The sequence below is a fragment of the Dama dama genome, chromosome 18 (assembly GCF_033118175.1).
Source record: "Dama dama isolate Ldn47 chromosome 18, ASM3311817v1, whole genome shotgun sequence".
Taxonomy (NCBI): domain Eukaryota; kingdom Metazoa; phylum Chordata; class Mammalia; order Artiodactyla; family Cervidae; genus Dama; species Dama dama.
Window position 1 is genome coordinate 99,640,188 of NC_083698.1, and position 16,962 is coordinate 99,657,149.

Consider the following 16,962-nt stretch of genomic DNA (forward strand, 5'->3'; position numbering starts at 1 on the left):
TTCCCCCAGATGAAACCCCTTCACAGATGCGCTCGAGAGTCAGCTCTCCAGCTCTGGTTGTTCTCGCTCTCCTACTTCCCTTGAGACTGTATCCTCAGGCATTTTTTGTTTGTTTGTTTAATACACTGGCTTGGTCAGGAAAAAACAAATGAACTTTTTGGCCCACCCAATACAGGTTCAGGCAGTAAAGAATCTACCTGCAATACAAGAGACCTGGGTTCAATCCCTGGGTGGGGAAGATCCCCTGGAGGAGGACATGGCTACCCTCTCCAGTATTCTGGCCTGGAGAATCCCGTGGACAGAGGAGCCTGGAGGGCTACAGTCCATGGGGTCACAGAGTCGGAGGTGACTTAGAGACTAACCTTTCACTTTCAGTATATAAACCAGAGCTAGTAATGGGTTGTAATCCCTCCTACACACAACTCTGGCCTGGGACCGGTCATCAGAGACCTAGAAATGGCTGGCTCAGGAGGTGAGGCGACTTGTGAAGTTCTCCGCGGAATCAGGTTCTAATCCAGACCTCCCAACCTCTTTTTTGATATCAGTTCTGAAGGAGCTTGTGTGAATAGTGAGGAGGGCTAGACTGTGCAATGTATTGTCACCATTGCCACACTGTCATATTAAAAATGAAGCACCATGGCCACTAAACTGTGTCCTTAAAATTGGTCACAGCGGTAAAGTTTTTATTATGTGTGCGTGTGCATGTGTGCTTACTCACTTCAGTTGTGTCTGACTCTTTGTGACCCATGTACTTAGCTCTCCAGGCTCCTCTGTCCATGGGATTCTCCAGGCAAGAATACTGCAATAGGTTGCCATGTCCTCCTCCAGGGGATCTTCCCTACCCAGGGATCAAACCTGCGTCTCTTGCGTCTCCTGCACTGTAGGCGGATTGAATAAGTTCTGGAGATGGACAGTGGTGATGGTTGTACAACAAAGTGAATATATTTACTGTCAGCAAACTCTACCCTTAAAAATAGTTTAACATGAATACTATGTTATGCAGAAGCACAGTTTTAAGAGGCCGCGAAGGGGCACCAGAACTGATATAAAAAAAGAGGTCTGGAGGTCTGGATTAGAACCGGACTCCACCAAGAACTTTACAAGTCGCTTCACCTCCTGAGACGGCTATTTCTAGGTCTCTGATGACTGGTCCCAGGCCAGAGCTTGGTGTTTTAAAAATGAAAGCACTTTCAAAGCACCAAATGAACATGTGTGGGAAAACAAAAAGATAAAAATAACTTTTTTGAAAACCCCACTTATTGATTCAAAGACACTTTCCTAGCTTTGGGACGTAAAAATGTATTATGTGTAATTTAGGTTGTTCACAAAATTATCGTGTTTTGTGTATTCAATGTAAAAGTTTAACTCAGACAACTCGCCCATTTATCCAGCGTATTTATGGAGTCTATGTGGGAGGCACAGTCTCAGCACTGGAGAAAACAATCAGTGCAAAGTCAGTAATCGAATTTAGTGTAAAATGGTCGACATTTTTCTTACACATAGCTGAACAAGCTGCTGAACTTTCAGAATCTAGCCTCTCTTGGCTCTTGTGGATTTTACTGGTGACTCTCCTTCAGGTCTGCTGCAAAGAGGCAAGTCCAGGTTGTCTTTGCTGCCAGGCTTTTGTTGCAAAGAAACAAGGAAATGAAGTGGTGGAGGAGAGCCGTGCCCTTGGCTCCAGCCCCTTCCCTGGGTCCCAGTGCTTCCAAGACTGAGCTCTGTGGCAACAATGACTGCACAATTTGGGGTTTCAGGCTGAGCTTGAGCAACCTGTCCTTTCTGTATGCCCCTCACATCCCGGGATCACCGAAGAAGATCTGCTTGAGCCAGCTTGTTATTTTTTCAGTGAAAAGTGACCCCCATTGGGCAGGGTGTCCCTCTGAGTCATCTCCAAAGCATCACTGTTATGACAATTATAATGACTTAATAAATGCAGAGTTTTTAGGACAAGGCTGTATTCAGCACATGGCAAGTGCCAGAAATATGCTGTCCTTATTGTAAGGCAAGGCACGGTGTCAGACTCTATGGATGAGAGTGTGGAAGGCACAGACTAGCTATAAAATCTGACCAGTGTTTGGATGCTCTGAATCAACCTCATTCAGGTAGAAATTGTCCATCAACCTGCTCTAAATGTGCCCCGGGCTTTCAAATTGAGGCCAATGCTGGATCGTCTCTTACATTTCTGCTTTTGAACCAGGGGCCCAAGAGATTTACAGCAGCGTGAGTTGGTTGACAATAAGATTCATGCTGTTTATTGACAAAAAAAAAAAAAAACTTTCACTTAACTTCTGCATTGAGCTTCTGGAAGATGTTGGGTTTTATTTGATCAGAGCCATTTGCAAAAGATCATGTGGAGAGATTCAGATAAGAGAGTGAAAAGAAACCACTTTGCCAGAAATGTGGAGTGTTCTGGGGAACTCAGAACCAAGCCCAGCCAGTGTCCAGTGTCCCAAATAGCTCATTTTCATGGAATGTCTAATATGTCATGTGTGATCCCCTCTAACACTCATGTTTTGAGGGAGACCCTGTTATTAAGCCCATTTTACAGATGAAGAAACTGAGGCTAAGAGATGACCAAAGCTGCACAGCTGGCAGGAGCCAATGCTTAAACCCAGGCAGTCTGACCCCAAGCTTTTCTGAATCTCAAGATTCAACATTTATGAAAACACACCACCATGACTGCTGAACTCTTTTGCTCTTTTTAGACCTTTGGAAGAACACAGCTTCACCATGTCACAAAGAAGCACAGATAGTAGCACTCTGTTGCCATGTCATGATGGTCTTTTACATTACAAAAATTGTCAGTGGGCCAACCAAGAATATTTCTTGAGCACTTTCTATGTGCCAAGCATGGTGCCAGGTGTAAAGCAATTTTCTACTGTTCTGCATCCTCTATTATTCAGGATTTTACAGCTGATACATATGCGTACACATCTTCAGGGCACATATACATGTCTTATTTCTATTTTTCTGTAGAAAGCTGATTTCATTTCATTTCATGGTGTTTTTCCACCCCAATCACAGTACATGTCCCTCAATCTATAATCATTTCAAGTCACACTGGCACTTCTTTCCTAGATTCTTGTGTCTGTTCTGGTTTTGAAAGTGACCTACAGCGAGATTGCTTAGTTGTTTAGTCGCTAAATCGTGTCCAACTCTTTTGTGACCCCATGGACTGTAACCCACTAGGCCCCTCTGACCATGGGATTTCCCAGGCAATGATACAGGAGTGGGATCATTGCCTGGGAAATCTTCTCCAGGATATCTTCTCAGCCCAAGGATTGAACCCACATCCAAGTTTTGTGCATTGGCAGGAAGATTCTTTACCAATGAGCCACCTGAGAAGCCCCTGATTGCTTAGTACACAGATACATAATAGTGTTAAGAGTTTGAAAACTCAACAAATAATGTAATGACTCCTATTAATATGCATTGTTCACTGGGCAGAGATGTTACAGGAGGGGGAAAAAAAAAAGTCTGTTCTTTGGTAAAATCTTGGTTCCTTTGCCTGGGCATCCTCAGTCATCCTGCCTGTAGGGAAAGTCATCAAGAGTATTTAGTGTGTAGCTGCTCAGAGGATTTTGTTCAGAGCCTGTTGATGAGGAAACCTTTGTGATCAGGCTGCAGAGGCCAGAGGATGCTCAAAGAGCCGCTTGAACTTTCTCCATCCTTATATGCTTCACTTAAGCCCGAGGACTGTCAGTTCGTTGCTGTATTTGTTTTTGAATCACTCTTTGAATACTTTCCTCTTTCATTGTAAAGGCAATACATGCTTATTATTGAGAATTTGGAAGCCACAGAAAAGGATAAAGAAGAATATAAAAAGCCACCATAAGCTTCTTCCTGCACGATTAACCTTTCAGTATATTTTCTTATGGTCTTTTCTTCTTGCTTCTTATTATTATCATTTGTGATTATAATCATTGTTATTATATGTCTGGGAGCAGACAGAATATACAATTTCATATCTTGCGCTTTTCAACATCACTTAATTTCTTTAAAAACATCATTTTATGGCTGTATAATAGCCCCTAATGTGAGTATATCATAATTTATTTAACTGTTTCCCAATTATTGGAATAGTTTAGGTCACTGTTTTCCCTTTTCACAGTGGGGTTTTTAATGTCTGTGATACACTTCTTACATAGAAGGACATGTTTGGCTAGCTTATAACATTTAGAAATTAATACTTCACTAGAGAATATCTGCAAATGACTTTTATTTCTCAAACTAATTTACTATCTAGAAATATGGAAATTTCAATGTAGAAAAACTAGTGTCTGGCTTTTATCTCTATTTATCCCCCACACCCACAAACACACTAAGCTACGTAAATTTATGTTTATGTACTTAGTAATGGCATCTCCTTAACATAAACATTATTTAACTTTGACAATTAAATGATCCCTACAGGGTGCTAAAAGTTGGGTAAATTACATGTGTGTGTTATTACGTAGTTTGGTTTTCGCCACAGTCAAGTATCAGGAAGACTTCGTGAAAGGTTCAGAGTAGAGCTGAGCCAAATGGGTCGGAACTGGATGCATAGACACAGAGCAGGGGCTGTCTCTCCAGCATCAGGAAAGGAGAGAGCCTAGGAGGTCAGGGAGTGATCTCAGGCATAAGCCATCCAGATGGCCACAGCACAGAGTCTGTGAAGGAAGGAAAACAGAAAAGAGATTGTGGTGGTAATGAGGGTCAGCTATGAAGACCCTTAAACTAGACTCTCGGTGTGGACCTTACTCCAAGAGTCAGTGTGGAGCAATTTAAGGTTTCGAGCACAGAGGGAGAGAGTGAGATTTGCTTTAAGAGAATTAATCTAGCAGCAGAGCGTGGAACGAGTTGGAGCAGAGAAATCCTGAGGAAGGACTCTGGGGAGCAGGTCAGCAAGTAGGAAAAGAATTGGTGCTCACTGAGCTCCTACTAGGGGCTGGATGCTGTGTGTGCATTTCATGTAAATTCTCTAATTTTATCACGTGTCCTTAGAGATGAGGAACTTGAGACTTGCTGAAGGTCATGGGGCTAGAAGTTATGGAGCCAGATATTAACCCTAATAACACAGTTCAGGCTCATTTGACTGTACCAGGGGCGAGTGCAGGAGGGCCAGGCAGAGGCAGGAGAGAGGGGAATATGTGGCTTAATTATCATGGAAGCAAAATTGGGGGAACTTGGTAACTGATCAGAAATGAAGGTGTTAAAAAAAAGGGGGTGTTCAAAATGCTGCTGGGGTGTGGCCGACAGTAATGAGCATGGTGATGCCATTAGCATAACTAGAGGAGGAGCCCTTTGATGGCGAAGATGAGGAATTGGGTGTTAGAGGTTCAGAATTAGAAGTGGAAGCAGACCGCTCTTGCCGAGGTGTCCAGAACACCCAGGGGAAAGCTCTGCACCCCCACGTAGCATTAATAAACATCAGAGTAGGGGACATTTAGTTCTCATTTATGCAGGTAACAAATATATTGCAATGCAGCCTGACTACAGTTTAATATAAGTTCAAATAAACTCTAACTCTACAATAAATAAAGGGAATACTCTCTTTAAATTCTTTCGTGCATCATAAGTTCCCACAAGCGGGGAGGGGACAGAGGATGAGATGGTTGGATGGCATCATGGTCTCAATAGACATGAATTTGAGCAAACTCCAGGAGAAAGTGAAAGACAAGGAAACCTGGTGTGCTGCAGTCCATGTGGTCGCAGAGAGTTGGACACGACTGAGCAACTGAGCAACAATAGCAAGTTTCCAGAGCCTGAAGGAGCCAGATTTCAACCTCCTTTTGATTCTAAAACCTTAAATTTTCTTGCCCTGGGTTCTCTGGAACCTTCTAAGCAGCAAGACAATAAGTTCTTTGTTTATAACCTGTTCAAAAACATTTAGATGACTCTGCCAGTAGAGTTCATTCTACCCACAGACCCCTGAGTTACAGCAGAGGGTCCAGGGGAATGCCCCCTGCCAAACTTCTGCACCCAAATCCTACAAATCCAGCAGGCTCTGGCTCTTTCCCCCTTTTCTAATACCAAGGATAGTGACCCTAAATGGCGGAAGAGAATCTTGAACTTAAGAATTGCTCTGTGATGTTGGGCTGGAGGACACAGGAAGTATAAAGACCTGATGAGCTGGTGTTGCTACACAGCTTGAGTACTGTTTCTTTAGAAGTCATTTGAGGGGTAGAAAAGATCAGCTATCAATATATAAACATCTTGCCTTTATCTCCATCATGCTTAAAAAAATCCATGATCCATTTATTTCTTTTTTCCTAACTTGGAAGTAACTCAAACACACTGGTTCCCTTGGAAGAACTGAAAAAAAAGTTTTTGCCCAATGTTGCCCCATGAGTTTTTACTAATCTGTAATGACCTTGGCCTCATTCATATGCACGTTGATAGAACCAGCTTTGATGGCCTGCCACAGAACAAAGGTAACGTCCAGGACAGAGGGAGAGAGGCGTGTACGTGGGGCCAGAGGGGTGGGCTTGCTCTTGTCTTGCAGAGCCGGACACAAAGTACATAGCAAGCATTTACTTAACAAAAGACCCAACAGCCAAACCCTGGCAAAATCTAAAAGTGAATGACTGCACATGAAGCATGAAAAATGTTTCCAGTCATGTGAGACACTTAAAGCATAGAAAGCAAACCATACATAATGGAAAACATTTGAAAACATAAAAATGAAGCCATTAGGCATCACTTTTCAACAAAAGGAGTAGAAAAGGCTTTCTCACCGACTGACTCTAAGTGAACTGTGTACTGCCAACAGTGCCTGGCACGTAGTAAGTGACGAGTAAGCATCAGCATATTTCTCCGCGATAACTGATCATCTGGGAGACACTGTGGGCCCCTACTCATTTGGGTACCTACAGAATGGAAGAGACTCATTCATTCCTTCATCCTGTGAGGCTTTAGAGCTTCTACCATGTATTAGATGCTGTGAGAGATGCAGAGAAGAAACAACACTGCCCCAGTTTCTAGGTGATTGGATGTGCACACCAGACGCGGCGGACAGCAGGCTAGGAGACCCAAGGCTTTCTGGAGCAGCAGCCTTCTCCAGGGGAGGGCTGGTGCCTTACCTGTCTTTGCAGAACAATACCTGGGTGAGGGATGGAGCCCTGCAGGTGGTGAACATATGAATGAGTCAGCGAATGGATGAACGTGCCCTGAGATAGAGATTGGCCTGCAGGTATGTTCCATGCCGGGTACGTCCTACATCCTGTGGAATGTGCTTCTGGATAGAACTGCTCAAGGGAGTTTCAGAGAGGACCAGAGTCTGAACCATGCATGGCTTTGAAAGAGGAATGGTGTAAACTCACCTGTGTGCTCACCTACTTCCTAACCCACCCCCATCTGCCAGGCTCCGTCCTCTCTTGCTTCCCTCTCAGACCCCTCCATCCACTGGGTGTGCACCTGTAGGCATGTGTGCACAGTCGTGTCTATTTCTAGGCCTTACTCTCCCAGCACTTCCTCGGCCCTTACTCTATGCCAGCCTTACTCGAAGAGATATAAAAATATAATCCTCATAACAATCTCCGACGTAGGGATTATTATTATCCCTGCTCGCAGGTGGGGAAACTGAGGCACAGAGGTGGGAAGGTCACATGGCTAGTATGTGGTCGATCTGGAATTCAAGCCCAGATAGTCTGACCCCCAGACTCAGTGTTTTTCACCACCAGGCTCTGCCCTCTTCGTTTGTCAAGGGGAACCAGGGGCTTGCCTGGTTCAGGTGGGGGTCTGCTCTTTTGATTTGGATATGAGTCAGTGCATGAGAAAGGGTGTCACCTCTGGTATCTTCGGGTTCCTCTCCTCTGCTAATTCTTTCTCCTCTGCATAGAAATGCACTCAAGTCTTGCAAACTTTGGAGAAAGAAAAGTCTCCCTCAGTGACTCTGTTTCCTTTCTCTTCACTAGAGTCAGGCTGCTTGCAAACAGAGGATTGAAGAGTAAGTTTTACTTCCTTACCTCTCATTCATTCCTAGTAACTCGGTGAGGTTGACTTCCATGCAAGGAGCCTGTGACAAGGTCACGAGGGACCTTCTAGTTGTGAATCTAGTAAGCTCTGTGTGGAAGAGACCATGCCTAGCCTATGAATTGCAGTGTTCCCTGTGGCTGGCACAATGCCTAGCAAACATTAAGTGCTCAGCAAGCCTTTGCTGACTCTTTTATGACGTTAGGTCTTATTTGACCTCAGCATCCTCAGCTGTCACTGAAATCTTTTTCCTGTCCCTCCCATGATGGCCCTCACACTGGATTTTGCCCTGCCCTTCTTAGCTATCCATTCTCATTTTTCTTCTCTCCCTCTTCTCATCCCTTAATTATTGGTGTTCATGTTCTGTCTTCAGCCTTCTTTTCTTCTCTTTTATACACCTACCCTGGGAGAGTAGGCATTCAGTCCTACAGTCTTAACTCTGTGGTTTTGATATCAATATGTCAAGCACTGATCTCTTTCCCACGAGATCCATATAGGCAGTGCCATAATGGACATCTCCAATGAGATGTCTGTTAAACACTTAACAAGCTCAACTTAGCATCCTCCCTTCTCTTACAAGATCTGCCCTTCCTATCCTCCCTCCTTTCCCCTCTCCAAAAAATAAATAAATAAATAAATAAAAAATAAAAATAAAACTAGATTCAAACAGAGAAGCAACATTCTCTGCCTCTTCTTCTACTGTGTATCTGGGTCAGTGACATCACCACATTTCCCCTTATCCAAGCCAGAGACCTGGGAGTCAGCAGTGACGTGTCCTCCTCCTTCTCTCGCATTCCATCAGTCATGAATTCCTATCAATTCCACTGCCTGTCCCCCTACTAAGTTCTAAAAGAATTTAGCTGGTTATACCAAGTACTTCTTTGGTTCCAAACCTTATCACTAGGATTTATCATGTGGCTGTAAGTCAACATGTTACATTAATAATTGTGAAGAGAGCGCTACCTTTAAAAAATTTATTTATTTATTTATTTATGGTTGTGCTGGGTCTTTGCTGCCGCTTGGGCTTTTCTCTAGTTACTGTAAGTGGGGGCTACTCTTTTGAGATGCACAGGCTTCTCATTGCGCTCTTGTTGTGAAGCATGGGCTCTAGGCACATGGACTCGGTAGCTGGGGCTCCCGGGCTCTAGAGCACAGACTCAATTGTTGTGGCACACAGGCCTAGTTGCTCCATGGCATATGGGATCTTCCCAGGCCAGGGATCAAACCTGTGTCTCTGGCATTGGCAGGTGGATTCTTTACCGCTGAGCCTCCCGGGAAGCCCAAGAGAAAAGATTATCATCATACAGGATTGGGTAAACCCTGCAGTCTTCCTATTATTCCTCAAACATGCTAACAGGATTGGGTAAACTCTGCAGTCTTCCTATTATTCCTCAAACATGCTAAGCAGATTCCTGCTTCGGTGCTTTTGCTTCTGTTGTTTCTTCTTCCTGGAATGCTTTTCCCTCAGATATCCACCCGTCTGTTCCCTCTCTTCCTCAGGTATCTGCTTTATTAAGAGCATTTCTAACCTCCCTCTATTAATTAGCAACTCCCCCACTTCTGCCCCATTACATTTCATCCCTTTTACCTACCTTATTTTTCTTCATAGCACCACCACCACCCATCATGGTGTGATAGATAGGCATATATGGAAACCATTTGTCTCTTTCCTTGGAAATTACATTTCAGGAAGCCAGGGGCCCAGTTCTGTTGTTGGACATAGCTGTGGCTTGCTAAACATGAAATGAATGAATGAATGAGTATAAGTTGACTGCAAAGAGGGAATTTCTGTTGATGAATTGTTTTCAAGTAGAGGCTACAATATAATTTTAGTTTCCTTACAGAGGCCCTTTTCTTGGCAAGATCTTTATTTGATTAAGCTTTACCTCTCTGCCAAAGAAGCCTGGGTCACTGATGGCCTCCAAAAAACAAGCCACGAGAGCCACAGAGGAAGGCAAAAGGGGAAAGGAGAGGACATCCAAGTCCACTCATTCACTGCTGGTCATTGCTAAGCATCTCCTTACTGGGGGAGACATCCAGAGTGGGAGAAGGAAGCACTGACCACCGGGAGGAGGCGGTTCTGCTGTCTCATGCATGAGGCTCCCAGCCTTGTGGAAGGCGTGCAACCTCCTTGATTTATGTTATCTGCTTGATTTATGATTGTTCGGCACTCCTCAAAAATAGCTCCAGGATGCAGTGTTAGTGTTTTAGTAACACACTCATTATTTTCAAATTGTACTCCATCTCTTGAGCTAAAGACAGGTTGGCATATGGCAAAAACAGGGCTGAGAATCACAACTACTAGAGTAGAATCATCTGGTCTACCCTCATACCTCTAGGCAGGAAAGGTATTATTATCCCCATTTCAGAAACTAGAGCAACTCTGAAATTATAGGACTTACATAAGGTAATAGAATTAGTGACCGAGGTCAGAGGTCAGGTCTCCTATTTCCCAGGAGTGGTAGTGGTAGCTCACTATTTCCCAGGTAGTGGTAGCCCACTATTCCATGGTCCTTAGGACTCCAAGACACCTTTTATTTCTGCCATATTGCCTGTTCCTGCCATCCCATGCACATGGCTTTGGAAAACCTGTTTGCTGATATGTGGAGAGGATCCTGGTGGACCACAGTCCCTAGGGTTGCAAAGAGTTAGACACAACTGAAGCAACTTAGCACACTTAAGACCGAAGCAAACACATACTTCTTAGGCCCTTCATCATCACGCTTCTAAATGAGAAAACAAAATCTGCCAGAATTGCAAATTAAAGATTTGGGGAAGAGTCAAGGAGGGGGAGAAGCTATTGATCTTTTATTTCTCATGTTATATGTAATGACCGGTGTGTCCTGAAACTGCTAAATACACATTAGATGATACCAATAACGCCCACTGGGTCCACTGTGTTTGTTCCTCTGCCTTGTAGCCTGCCAGTGAGCATAAATGCTCACTGGCATTTGTGGTACTGCTTTGCAATTTACAAAGGGCTAGTGTCACAGATCTTATTTGGTCAATGACTCAAGGAGACTGTGGATCACAGTGATGAAAAGCCTGGGTTTTGGAATCTCCAAAGGCACCTTCTTCCAAGCTGCCTGACTTGGGGCAAGTTACTTATTATCTCATCCATAAAAGGAACATTATAATCTCATCAATTTATTGAGAAGATTACATGGGATAATATATAGGAAGTGCTTAGGACATGCCTGGCACATAAAAAATGCTAGCTGTATTATCATCATTCTGGTTTCCAATATGACTTTTTATAAGATCATTTTTAACCAATTTATTGAAAAACTTGTATCTATAACTTTATTTTTTCCCCCCGCTACAACCTTCTGGTCTCCTGTTCCCCGTTTAATCTCTGGCAGGTGACCTAAAGGTTTCTCGGGTAACCTTCAGGTAGTCATAAACTGTCATTTGTAGATATTAACGTTTGAGTCGGATCTAGTGTCAGAAGGTCAGTCTTCTATCTGGTCTAAGTCTCCTCGCTTCCCCAATGTGTGGCCTTGACCCCCTGCAGGAAGCCTACAGGAAGAGAGAAGTGCACTTCCGCTGCTTAGTCAGCGTTGTTCCACCTGCTCCCCTTCAGCTCTACTACTTCCGCTTCCTCTTAGGGTTGGGGGGGCGTGGCCACCTGCTCCCCTTCAGCTCTACCACTTCCGCTTCCTGTTGGGGGTGCGGGGCTGGGGGGCGTGGCCGCGAGAAGAATGAGTAAAAAGGCCCTGGGATCTAGTTTTCCTGGTGGCGTTGCTTCTGTTGGCGCCCCGTGTGTAGCAAAGTCCCACAGCTGCTCTGTCTCTTGCAGGGCACCTTTGTGATTCCTTTGGAAAAGCTTCTCAGTGACTGACATCCATCACTGTCTCCTGATGTGGGCAACACTGTCTCATCTCTCTCTTCAGCCGACCTGGTCCCACTCCCTCCTCAGCCCCCAGTTTTGGTGCCCCCATAGGGATTCTGGTGTAGTAAACACACCCTACCAGCCGAAGCTCTTGGATCTTTTCTAGGAACCGCTGGTCTTCGCTGGCATTCATGTGGCCCACGGAGAAAGCCCAGGACCCTTTCCCACCCAGGCTCTGGGTGTGTAGCTTTGTCTCCGCTTCCATAGGAAGCTCTAACCAGCCTCTCACCTCATTTTGGGGTCCACATGTAGGAACAGTTCCCTGCATGTTCTAAACTCTGGGGTACCTGTGTGCTGCTCTCCAAATGGTTCTCTCAAGTTTCTTCTCTTGGCTTGAGGAGATGGTGCTGGTGGTGAGAGCGGGGATGCCCCCATATGAAGAAGGGCACACACAGATCACTCTGCTGACTCGCTTCTAAGAAACCTTCCTCAGCAGTCTCTGCCCCTAATCTTCTTCTATGTGTAAACTGAAGGTGGCGAACACACAATAAGTCGCAAAACCCTCATAGCAAGTTCTTAAAGTATTAGTTGCTCAGCCGTACCTGACTCTTTATGACCCCTTCAGGCTTCTCTGTCCATTGAATTCTCCAGGCAAGAATACTGGGGTGGGTAACCATTCCCTTCTCCAGGGGATCTTCCCAACCCAGGGATCGAACCTGGGTCTTCTGCATTGCAGGCAGATTCTTTACCGTCTAACACACCAGGGAAGTCCAGCAAGTTCTTACCCTTCTCTTTAAAAGTGCTGTCCATTGAAATATAATGCAAACCATAACCCGGTTTAAAATGTTTTACTAGCCCCAATGACTATGCAAAAAGAAACAATAAAATTAATTTCAATAAAAAATTATCTAATCCAGTATATTAAAAATACTATCACATCAATATGTAATCAGTATAGAAATTATTGTGATATTAGATGAAAACTCACACCAGGTCTTTGACAGCTGGCTACGTATTTTGCGTGTACACAGCTCAGGTGCTTGATGGTGATTTCAAGTGCTCAGCCTGCACGTGTGGCCAGCGGCCCCCACATAGCTTTAGAATATAGAAGGAGCGGGCGCTCACCATCCACTGTTCTCAGCTTCATTGTTGTGCTCTCTGTATTGTTCTGAGGCTGCAGAACTGAGAGTTTGGTGTGACCTGTGTGATGCATTCCAGCCAACACGTGGAAAACTGGGACTCATAAATGCAGGTCACCTGACACCACAGTCAGCGTTTTATGTGTTTCTGCAGCATCATGCTGCTCAAACAGAAATTGTGGTGCTTGAGCTTGAGAATCTCACGTTGAAGGGACATGTGGGGGTGAGAAGATGCCTACAGAGACATTCATGCGAGTCTGCTGAGGTCCTCGGGTGTCCTCGAAGTGCCTAGCCCCTAAAACATGGGACGTAGACAGAGTGTCCTGAGAGGGCCTGCACACCTCACTGAAAGCATCACCTGCAGAAAGATTAGCAGCCGGGGCAGTGACATCTTTGAGGTCCATTCGCATGCTGGTCTGAGCTGGAGAGGCTGGATGAAGGAAGCGCTGCCCTCCAATGGCAAGTATTGGGTCAGCCAAAAAGTTCCTTTGGGTTTTTCCATACAATGCTATGGACAAATCAGGAATGAACTTTTTGGCCAACCCGGTATTTCCACAGTCCATGCTGTTGGCCAAAGAAGAGCATGACAAGTCTTTTGAATTCACTGTTTAAAAAGACTAAAGAAACTAGTTAGTGGCAGTGTGTCTTTAAGAAGAGGGTACTCATGAAAGGAATCTGTGGCCAGGCCTGAGATCAGCATCTTCTATCTGTTCAGTTTGCCTCATTGTTTGTGCTTAAGACTTTAAGAAACAGTAAAGCTCACATCTCCCATAGAACTCGAAGTTTGCTTGTGAAAGTAACACGTTCTCCTTGTAGGGAAGAACAAACAAAACCCCAAATGCCACAACCCAGAAAGACTCCCTGTTAGAATTTGGGGTCCTTCTCCCTTGCTTCTCCTGCATGGGTGGACATGCATGGATGCACACCTGTATACCCACAGCCTAGGGGTCATATGGAATTGATAATTGATATTCCATATATTCCACCTGTGCATTATTTTTCATTTAATGATCTGTTATGAACTTTCCTCCATGTCACTGACATTCTTCAGAAGAGTAATTTTAATAGCTGAATCATATTCCATTATATTTTATTGAATGTGAAGCTCCCTTCTGGGGTTTGAAGCGGCATGGAACCTGGAAATGACTGAGGGATAGAAAGGGTATGGGCAGACGGGGGCCCTTTTCCAGGCCTGATTGGCTGTGTGACCTTAATCTGCTGAAATTCCACTGCGTTCCATTTCCAGGCTTACAAAATGAAAAATGAAAGACTGTATAGAGTCACTGGGAGGCTAATGGGTGTGTCCTATGTAAATTGTCCAACACAGCGCCTGTGCATAGTAACATGCACAATAAATGTTAATTTCTATTTATCTTCCCCTTTCCTAGGCCTTTCAGATTCTTTACTATTAACCAACTCTCAGGTGCCTGCAACATGTTTCTGGAAATCATAGCACTCTCTAAGGTGCATATGTGTCTTTTCTTTATATTTATTTGTATTTATTTACTAATTTGGCTGCACCAGCTCTTAGTTGCTGAGTGCAGGACATAGTTCCCTGATCAGGGGTCAAACGCAGGCCCCCTTCACTGGGAGTGAGGAGTCTAGCCACTGGACCACCAGGGAAGTCCTGCCCCTGTGTCTAAGCTCCCATCTCCTGATTGCATTGTGGGAACTCTCGAGGGGCATATTCTTGCCACCCTGATTTCTGTCCTCCACTTTAGAGCAGCTGTCAGTGACATGTGATCCAGAGGAAGATGTGTTCCGTGTGCTGGTTGGAAAAGCATTTCCAGACATGAGGCAGAATGAGAGGAGAATAAGGTTTATAAGAGCGGGAGATGCTGTTGGAACAGCAGGCGGGCTCGAGGGAAAGCCAACTCCTTTTGTAGGCTAGTAGCCAATTTTCATAGCCTCAAGACAGAAAATTCCTACTGGAAGGGTGGCATTAGGATGATTGCTTAGGATGCTATGGCGGGGGGGGGTGGGTAACAGGATGGGTATTTTACATAATACGGGTCAGGGAACTGGCCGGTTTAGATCAGGAGGCCTATGGTAACAGTTGTTCTGGGGCTTGGTTTACTCCAGAAATGTTTGTCCTGTGACCTCGGTATAAGGCGCCATGGAGGAGAGGTGGGAGCTTCTCTGGGGTGGCACAGTGATTGTACTGGTCTCGCTCCCAGTGAGAAGACCCACCTGTACCCCCACCCCAAGGACAGAGACCTAGGCAGCAAGCAGGTGTATCTGGTTGGCTGAGCTTCCTTCTCATCATTCCTGTCTACAGTTTCTGCTTTTGGCTCAGCAGTGTGGCAGTGGGAAGGGGGGAGTCATTCTTGAGGGTTTTTGGTTTGGGACTCTGCCTCTCTCAGTTCTAGGTTTTTCCCTCTTTTCTCTCCAGGCACTTGCTTTAGCTGCTGACCAAGCTTTCTTTCATCAGGCAAGTACACATTTTGCAATTTGCCTTCCCTTGTCTTGACAATGGATGTGATTTGTATATGGCACCATCACATAATGTCCCTATTTATGGCAGCTCTCTAATCCGGAGGTAGGGTTGGAGAGCAGGAAGCTGCACGCCAGTCTCTGACCCAGAAACCACTCCTCGTTTCTATAGCATCTACCTTCCCCCGTGATCTCTTCCTGACTTGGGGGCGTGGAGGAGGAAAGAAAGATCTGTTGTAATCTGTGAGGTATCATATGGGTTTGTTAAACTTTATGAGGCTTCCCAGGTGGCGCTAGTGGTAAAGAACCCACCTGCCAATGCAGGAGACTTAAGAGACCTGAATTCGATCCTTGGGTTGGGAAGATCCCCTGGAAGAGGACATGGCAACCCAGTCCATAAGGAGCCCCCACGTTACATGGCTATTTGCGATCTGGAATCTGAACTTATTTTGATGTTTTCTTTGTGTATATGATTAAAAAAAAAAAAAAACTATGTTGAACTGTTAAGCAAAAGTTGATGCTGGCTTTTAAAAATAAGATTGGAGGAGGGAGAGGTTGGCTTCAAGTCACTGTGACATTTGAGTCACATCCTCCTCACCCTGCTTTAGTCCATGGTGCATCCAGTTTTAGAGGTTGTTACAGGGTTGGGGGGTGGTGGTGATCTCATTTAGCAAACATTTATTGAGCACTTGCTTATGCCAGGCAATGCGCTGGGAACTGGGAAAACAAATAAACCAAGCACAACCACAGCCCTGAACAAGCTCTCACTGTTGGAGGAAAGGACACATAAGTAATCACAGTAAGATGGTGACTATCAACCAAGTGTTATAGGAGCCTCAAGCACTGGATGCCAGTGTCGGCTAAAGAAGCACCTTGGAAGTCTCCCAGACTTTCACTTTCTTGGGAGATTTCAAGGATGCTGAGAAGCTCACCAGGTGAGATGTGTGGGCAGCCATGTTGGCAGAGAGCTCAGTGCCATCAAGGAAATGGGGAGAATGTGCCAAGCCTTTCAGAGAACTGCAATTTGTCATGACCGGAGCACGTGGGGGGCTTGGAGAAAGATGGAAGCACATAGATGGGCAGAGGACACTTTTTATGGAAACCCAAGAACTATTTTGGGCTTCCCACGTAGCTCAGTCAGTAAAGAATCTGCCTGCAATGCTGGAAACCTGGGTTCGATTCCTGGGTCAGGAAGATCTCCTGGAGTAGGAAATGGCAACCCACTCCAGTATTCTTGCCTGGAGAATCCCATGGACAGAGGAGCCTGGCAGGCTATAGTCCATAGTGTCGCAAGAGTCAGGCACATCTTAATGCTATCTTTCTTAAGAACTATTTTGTTTTCACATAATAACGGTTTCTTAAATATAACTTCATTAGGATGCCAAAGCAACTTACACCCTGGAAGAAAGCCATATACAAAACCTTTCAATCATAAATACCAAGAAGACATCCACATAGTTTCCTGGTCCAAATTTGTGAACCACTTCTCTGCTTCAGTGTTAATTGACTAGATCACTCAAGAGTGATGGTCTTGTGCATCCTTCTTCCTTCTAGATCAGTTCAGTGCTCACTGCAAGAGCCCAAGTTTTGAGCAGCCTTTTTGGC

The 16,962-nt window shown here is 44.9% G+C and overlaps 1 protein-coding gene across 1 annotated transcript in view; it reads left to right on the plus strand.

Annotated features, from left to right (window-relative positions):
- Positions 1–16,962, plus strand: part of TMEM178B (transmembrane protein 178B) — a 381,889-nt gene that overhangs the window by 324,155 nt on the left and 40,772 nt on the right. The gene's annotated exons all lie outside the window — the stretch shown is intronic.